The sequence below is a fragment of the Neoarius graeffei genome, chromosome 9, assembly GCF_027579695.1.
Source record: "Neoarius graeffei isolate fNeoGra1 chromosome 9, fNeoGra1.pri, whole genome shotgun sequence".
Lineage (NCBI taxonomy): Eukaryota > Metazoa > Chordata > Actinopteri > Siluriformes > Ariidae > Neoarius > Neoarius graeffei.
Genome location: NC_083577.1, coordinates 67286296 through 67293921, shown reverse-complemented (window position 1 = coordinate 67293921; position 7626 = coordinate 67286296). Strand labels below are relative to the sequence as shown.

At 42.6% G+C, this 7626-nt stretch overlaps 1 protein-coding gene across 1 annotated transcript in view; it reads left to right on the top strand.

Moving 5' to 3' along the window:
- Positions 1–664: 664 nt before the first annotated feature.
- insig2 (insulin induced gene 2) overlaps positions 665–7626 on the top strand; it is a 30826-nt gene continuing 23864 nt past the window's right edge. The window contains exon 1 of the mRNA XM_060930138.1: positions 665–798. The gene's annotated coding sequence lies outside the window, so the exon portion shown is untranslated. The remainder of the gene's footprint in view (positions 799–7626) is intronic.

Here is a 7626-nt window from a genome sequence, read left to right as displayed (position 1 = left end):
GGGGTACACCCTGGACAAGTTGCCAGGTCATCACAGGGCTGACACATAGACACAGACAACCATTCACACCTACGGTCAATTTAGAGTCACCAGTTAACCTAACCTGCATGTCTTTGGACTGTGGGGGAAACCGGAGCACCCAGAGGAAACCCACGCGCACACGGGGAGAACATGCAAACTCCGCACAGAAAGGCCCTCGCCAGCCACGGGACTCGAACCCGAACCTTCTTGCTGTGAGGCGACAGCGCTAACCACTACACCACCGTGCCGCCCCGCTACCTATATGAATCACTTTAATCGTAAAAATTACTATATTAGATTTATTGTTAACGCTTAAAACTATTCCTGTGCCATTCTTGAGGTCTCAAGGCATTTATAAACGAAAAGTGAGGCCATGGGTCTGAGTATATGCTTTAAGTAGTGAAGTTGGGTACTTTGTCCACAACTGGAGTTATGAATATGAAATTTACCCAATAAAATATAAAGATTCATTATTAATATTTATCAGCTGGGACACTGGTGAAGTCAAACAATGCATTTACAAAACAAAAAGAGTTTTGGTTGAGGTTCAGGTCGGAGTTTTTTGAGGCGAAGGTAATGACGTCACAAACTATGCTTTTGATTGGTCGGTGGTTTGAGCCAATGGCAGAGCAGCGGGGGCGGAAGTGAACTGATCAAACCGAAATACGTAGCCTTGGCACTGTGGAAAGATAAAACTGACTTTGCAAGCTAGGCTTTCTGTTTACAACATGTTGGATTTCTGTTGGTTTCTTAAATTCGAGAGGATATTTGAAAATGGTGGGTGATGTTTGATTTTTCTTTTCATGTCGTTAGTGTTATTGTGGAATAAGCTACAGGATAAGTACAGAGTAACCAGGTTAAAGTTGAACAGTTGTGACAATATTCCAACACTGGAGTAACCTAATTTGCGGTTATGTTAAAATCGGTGTGTGTGTTCCCTTGATATCTTCAGTTTAATATAAGTATCATCCTAAATATAACGCTAGGTGGCTAATATAGCTAGCTAGCATATGCACTTTGATGATGGGGCCTCATGAAATCATAATAGTAATAATAATGATGATGATAGTCTCTTTACTGTTCACACAGCTGTATAGAAATTTCTCCAAACGCACCTATCTGCTTTCTGATTTTAAAGGTTCTGACTGCGAAGTTGAATTCTTGGCAAAATGTTCTATTTCAAGTCAAGTCAACTTTATTGTCAAATATGCTATACATGCTCGACATACAGCACAGATGAAATATCAGTCCTCTCTGACCCACGGTGCAAACAGGCAATGCAATAAATAAAAATAGAATAATTGAAAAAACAAACAATATAAACAGTATAAACACTCTAGATAGGAGCTAGACATAGACTAAACACTCAAACAATATAAACAGTATAAATAAACAGTATAAACACTAGATAAGAACAAGACATAGACTAAACACTCAGACAATATAAACAGTATAAACAGTAGATAAGAACTACACACAGACTAAACACTCAAACAATATAAACAGTATAAACACTCCAGATATGAACTTGACGTAGACTAAACACACTCTCTCTCTCTCTCTCTCTCTCTCTCTCTATATATATATATATATATATATATATATATATACGCACACACACGCATAAATTGGTTCAAATAACCAAACAGTCAAGGGCACTTGAGGTATAGCAGGGAAACATGAAATAAGCAGTATAAACAAACTAGCAGCTGTTAAGATGAGGTAGTGTGGAATAGTGCAAATGAGAAAACACCTTGAAACTCCAAATTTCTATTGCTGTTGGAGTTTCAAGGTGTTTCACTGCTGCATACACCGTGTATACTATGTGTAACAGGTTGCCGAGATAAAAAAGCATCCCGCGTTTTAGTGGAGCTATCCTTAAAGTGCATATCACGGGTAAATTCAGGAGCAAGATCAATGTAATTCTCCTATTTTATATTAAACTTTGGTCAAATATCTGTAACATTCTGCATTCTCTGCAATTTTTTTACCTTGCGCAATACCAGAAAAATTCAGTTGAAATCAAGCCATTTGAGGCGAATTGGTCCGCCTCTGAAAAAACTTGGCATTTGGATTTCCCGGCAAACATTGATTTTCGTGACATCATCTGCAGGATGCCTCCTTCTGAATCCTACGTCAGCGCTGGTTTGTTTATGAGAAAACGACCTGGTGGTTTTCTGCAAATTTCTTCAACATTATCATGTAATTATTAAAATGGTTAACAGATGTATCGTAGGAGGGTGTAGCAACACCAATTATGATGGGATTAGTATTCATTGTTTCCCAAAAGACCGGACAATGAGAGAGAAATGGGAGCGCTTGGTCTACACAGGCTGTGCACTGAAACCGTGCAAAGCTCGCGCAGCCTGCTGGCGCTTCCGCAGGTGACGTCACGAATCTGGCTCCAGACTCCCTTGGGATTTTTCCAGGCGCATTTTGTTATTTTATTTTTTTTCTGCTGTAGACAGATAGCCTTGTGCAAAATTACCCTTCTGGATGAGTGTGTAAAGGGACATTCTTTCATATAAAAAAAACCCCGAAATTGGTCCAGAATATGCCCTTTAAGAAAATATGGTAATCCATCAAGTTGATTTTTCATGGACACACAGGGATCCCAGCCGTGTCCGTCCGTCTGTCTGTCCGTGCCCCTCACGATTCTGATTGGCTGTTTGATTTTGGTTGGAACTAGAAGTGCTAGCGCGCCTACATAACTTATTTTTGTCTCCAGATAACTTCATATTTATCTGGTTTTTTCACCGAGAACAACTCAGACAGCATAACAAAATAATCATTTTTACAAACTTTTTTTAATACAAAGTTTAAAAAGATGTCAGAACAAGTTAACCAAGGAGAGAAAGATGAAGTCAAAACCGGGAAGAGAGAGAGAGTTTCGACAGAGGAAGAAAAGGAAACAAGGCGTGAAGGAGCTAGAGAAAGGCGAAGAAGTCTTTCACAAGAAAAGCGACAAGCTGAAAGAGGAAGAAAATGTGTAAAAATGAATTAATAGAAATGAGTTGTAGGAATTTAATTCTAAATAGTGATGTTGATTTTGAAATCACTGCGAAATCCTTCAGGATCTGACAAGTTGACCTGAATCCAGTCAGTATTTTCATGAATCGTGTGTCTTTTGTTTTCAAAACATTTTGCTATAAAGCTCTAAAGCACACTGTAGTTTATAGTAATAAAAAGTAGAATATACATCTGAGTTTGGAGAAATTTATCTTCTCGTGATCAAATTGAAATTGAAACACATCAAAGTACATCATCTGTTGCATGTTTTTCATTTGAATAGGAAGCTCCGCTATTAAGTAGGACCTAATTTTATATTACAGAGATTGCCAAACCAAGTGAGCAACAATATCAGGTGGAGCATGTTTGACCTATTTTTCACTAAAACAAGTCGGCGTGGGGAAACTCTGCTCTCTCGTCAGTTGAAAGCCTGCTTAGTGAGCGCAACTACAAGATAGAACAAGGTTAGATGATGCGTAATTTTTCCGGAGAGACAACTAAATAATTCTAGCAAGTGCTTCGCTATCTTAGCCTTAGAATGCATGGGCTTGACTCAACGGTAGCGAGTATGGCGTTATACACCTAATGTTTTGATCTTACAGAGAAAGAAACAATAATACAAAAACAGTAACGGAGAAGATGTATTTGTCTTTTGTTTCATGGCTCTATTTGCGAATGTCAGCCACAAATTACATGCCTGTGACTCAAAACTCTCCCTAGTTGATGCAGAGTCATGATGTTTTCCGCGCATCGCTATCTTGGTGTAACGTAGTTCTGTAATTATGCTAATTAGCCACTGGGGGTGCATAAGCGTACTTTTGGTGCCGGTCCCAAGCCCGGATAAATTGGAGAGGGTTGCGTCAGGAAGGGCATCCGGTGTAAAACTGTGCCAAATCTAACATGCGGAATGAAAAGAGAAATACCATACCGGATCGGTCGGGGCCCGGGTTAACAACGACCGCCTCTGGTACTGCTGGTCAACAGGGTGCTGGTGGGAAGTGTGCTACTGTTGTGCCAAAATGGAGAAGTAAAGGAGAAAGAGAGGGGGAGGCGTGTTAGGAGAGAGCGTGAAAGATGGAAGGGAAGGAGCTTAGAATTGAGGGTAGGAATACTGAATGTGGGAACATTGACTAGCAGAGCAAGAGAGTTAGCAGGTATGATGGAAAGAAGGAAGTTGGACATTTTGTGTGTGCAGGAGACGAGGTGGAAAGGAAGCAAGGCCAAGAACATTGGAGATGGATGCAAGTTGTTTTATTATGGAGTGGATGGAAAGAGAAATGGTGTTGGTATTGTTTTGAGGGGAGAGTTGGTCAACAGTGTGATTGATGTGAAGAGGGTGTCAGAGTGATAGGCATGAAGTTGGAGATTCAAGGAGTGGTAATCAATGTTGTGTGTGTGTGTGTGTGTACGCCCCACAGGATGGATGTGAGAATGAAGAGAGAGAGTCTTTCTGGGAAAAGATGGATGAAGTGGTAGAAAGTATACCGAAAGAGGAGCGCGTGCTGATAGGAGCAGGTTTCAACGGACATGTTGGCGAGGGAAACAGATGAGATGAGGATGTGATGGGCAGATATGGTGTAAGAGAGAGAAATGTGGAAGGGCAAATGGTGGTTGATTTTTCAAAGAGGATGAATTTGGCAATAGTCAATACATACTTCGAGAAGAAAGAGCAGCACAGGGTGACGTTTAAGAGTGGAGGAAGATCTACACAGGTGGACTACATACTCTGCAGAAGGGGTAACCTGAAGGAGATTGGAGACTAAAGTGATGGCAGGGGAGAGTGGAGCTAGACAACATCAAGTGGTCATGTGCAGGATGAGCTTGAAAGTGAAAAAGAGGAAGCGTGAAATAGTGGAGCTGAAGATTAAGTGGTGGAAACTAAGAGGTTGAACATCAGAAGGAGTTTAGGGAAGAAATGAGACGAGCATTGAGTGGTCATGGAAGTCTGCCGGAAGATTGGAATACTACTGCTGTACTAGTAAGAGAGGCAGGAAGGAAGGTGCTAGGGTGGTCATCGGGAAGGAGGAAGGAAGACAAGGAGACATGGTGGTGGAACAAAGAAGTGCAGGAAATTATAAAAGAGAAGAGGCTAGCAAAGAAGAATTGGGACGATCAGAGAGATGAGGAAAGCAGGCGGTTATACAGAGAGACGAGACAGAAGGCAAAAAGAGCTGTAGCGAAGGCAAAAGCAGATGCATACCAGGAGTTGTACAAAAGACTGGAGACCAAAGAAGGCAAGAAAGACCTGTACAGACTAGCTAGGCAGAGAAACAGGGAAGCGAGGGATGTACAGCAGGTAAGAGTGATGAAAGATGGAAATGTGCTGACAGAGTGTATTAAGAAGGTGGAAAGAGTACTTTGAGGATTTATTAAATGAGGAGAATCCAAGAGAGAAAAGGTCAGATTCATTGGAGACAGCAAATCAGGAAGCAGAGTTGGTTAGTAAGGATGAGGTGAGGGCAGCTATGAAAAGAATGGAGACTGGGAAAGCAGTCGGACCAGATGGTATCCCGATTGAGGCTTGTAGATGTTTGGGTGAGACGGCTGTGGAGTTCCTAACGAGATTGTTTGTTTAATAAGATCCTAGAGAATGAGAAAATGCCAAATGAATGGAGAGTGTGCTAGTCCCAATATACAAGAATAAGGGAGATGTACAGAGCTGCAGTAATTACAGAGGAATAAAAATGATGAGCCACACCATGAAGCTATGGGAAAGGGTATTGGAGGCGAGATTGAGAAGAGAGGTAGCAATCTGTGAACAACAGTACAGGTTTATGCCAAGGAAGAGCACGTCAGATGCAATTTTTGCTCTAAGAATGTTAATAGAGAAGACCAGAGAAAGCTACATTGTGTGTTTGTAGACCCGGAGAAGGCATACGATAGAGTGCCGAGAGATGAGTTATGGTATTGTATGAGAGTGTGGAGTGAATGAGAAGTATATTAGAGTGGTGCAAGACATTTATGAAACAGCAGTGAGGTGTGCAGTTGGAACGACTGAATGGTACAAGGTGAAGGTGGGACTCCATCAAGGATCTGCTTTGAGTCCTTTTTTGTTTGCCATAGTGATGGATAGCTTGACGGACGAAGTGAGGCAAGAGTCACCATGGAACATGATGTTTGCGGATGATATTGTGATATGTGGTGAAAGTAGAAAGGAGGTTGAGTTGGGTTTGGAGAGATGAAGGTGAGCAGGAGCAAAACAGAATACATGTGCATCAATGAGAATGGGGATGAGAGTGTAGTGAAGATGCAACGAGCAGACGTAAAGAAAGTTGGTGAATTCAAGTACCTGGGGTCAACTGTGCAGGAAAATGAGGGCTGCGATAGTGAGGTGAGAGAGAGTGCAGGCAGGCTGGAGCAGTTGGAGAAGGATTTCAGGAGTCATTTGTGATAGGAAAGTCCCAGCAAAAGTGAAAGGTAAGATGTATAAGACAGTAGTGAGACCAGCTGTGATGTATGGATTGGAGACCGTACCCTTAACGAAGAGACAGGAGGCAAAGTTGGAGGTGGCGGAGTTGAGGATGTTAAGGTTTGCGATGGGAGGTTGGACAGGATAAGGAACGAGCACATCAGAGGGACAGCACATGTGGAGAGCTTGGGAATGAAGCTAAGAGAGATGAGACTGAGATGGTACGGACACATCCTGAGAAGAGATGCAGAGCATGTGGGAAGGAGAATGTTGAGGATGGAGCTGCCAGGCAAACGAAAATGAGGAAGGCCAAAGAGGAGATACATGGATGTGGTGAGAGAGGACATTAAAGTGGCGGGTGTGGTAGAGAAGGATGTGGAAGACAGGGAGCAATGGAGACGAAAGATCCGCTGTGGCGACCCCAGTCAGGAGCAGCCAGCAGAAGAAGCAGCTCAAGGTCTTTGCGTTCGGCTGTTTCCATGGGGCCATACTGTTTGGCTTCAAGATATAGGATATTGGATCCCAAAATGGAGGAAAGTGACCCTCAGCACATCAAACTGAACGATATGTCCGCACAATATTGCTCTTGTGGGACATAGGAAAATGCCATGCACAATAAAAACATAAAAATTTCAGATGACTTTGCAGTCAGTACCTTTTAAACAAACTGGTTGATTCTAACAGAGGTCTAATCTGATTATGCATATAGCCCATTTCATTAAAATGCAAAATCGATTAAAGCAGGGCTTTTCAAAGTGTGGGGCACGCCTCCCCTAGGGGGCGCCAGAGTTCTTTGGGGGGGCGTAATGTGAGGAAAAATAAACCAGAATAAGTTACTATTGCGGACATTTAGCGAACTTCAGCTAGCCTTTGCCAGAGACAAAATGGGTCGATTTGTAGTACCTAAAGCTACAGTGAGTGAGGAGACAGAGTCTGGGCCAAGCAAAAAAAGAAGGAAGTATGACCACGATTATTTAAAGTTTGGATTTTCATGGACTGGATCTGAAGATGGCGGCACGGTGGTGTAGTGGTTCGCGCTGTCGCCTCACAGCAAGAAGGTCCAGGTTCGAGCCCCGGGGCCGGCGAGGGCCTTTCTGTGCGGAGTTTGCATGTTCTCCCCGTGTCCGTGTGGGTTTCCTCCGGGTGCTCCGGTTTCCCCCAGTCCAAAGACATGCAGGTTAGGTTAA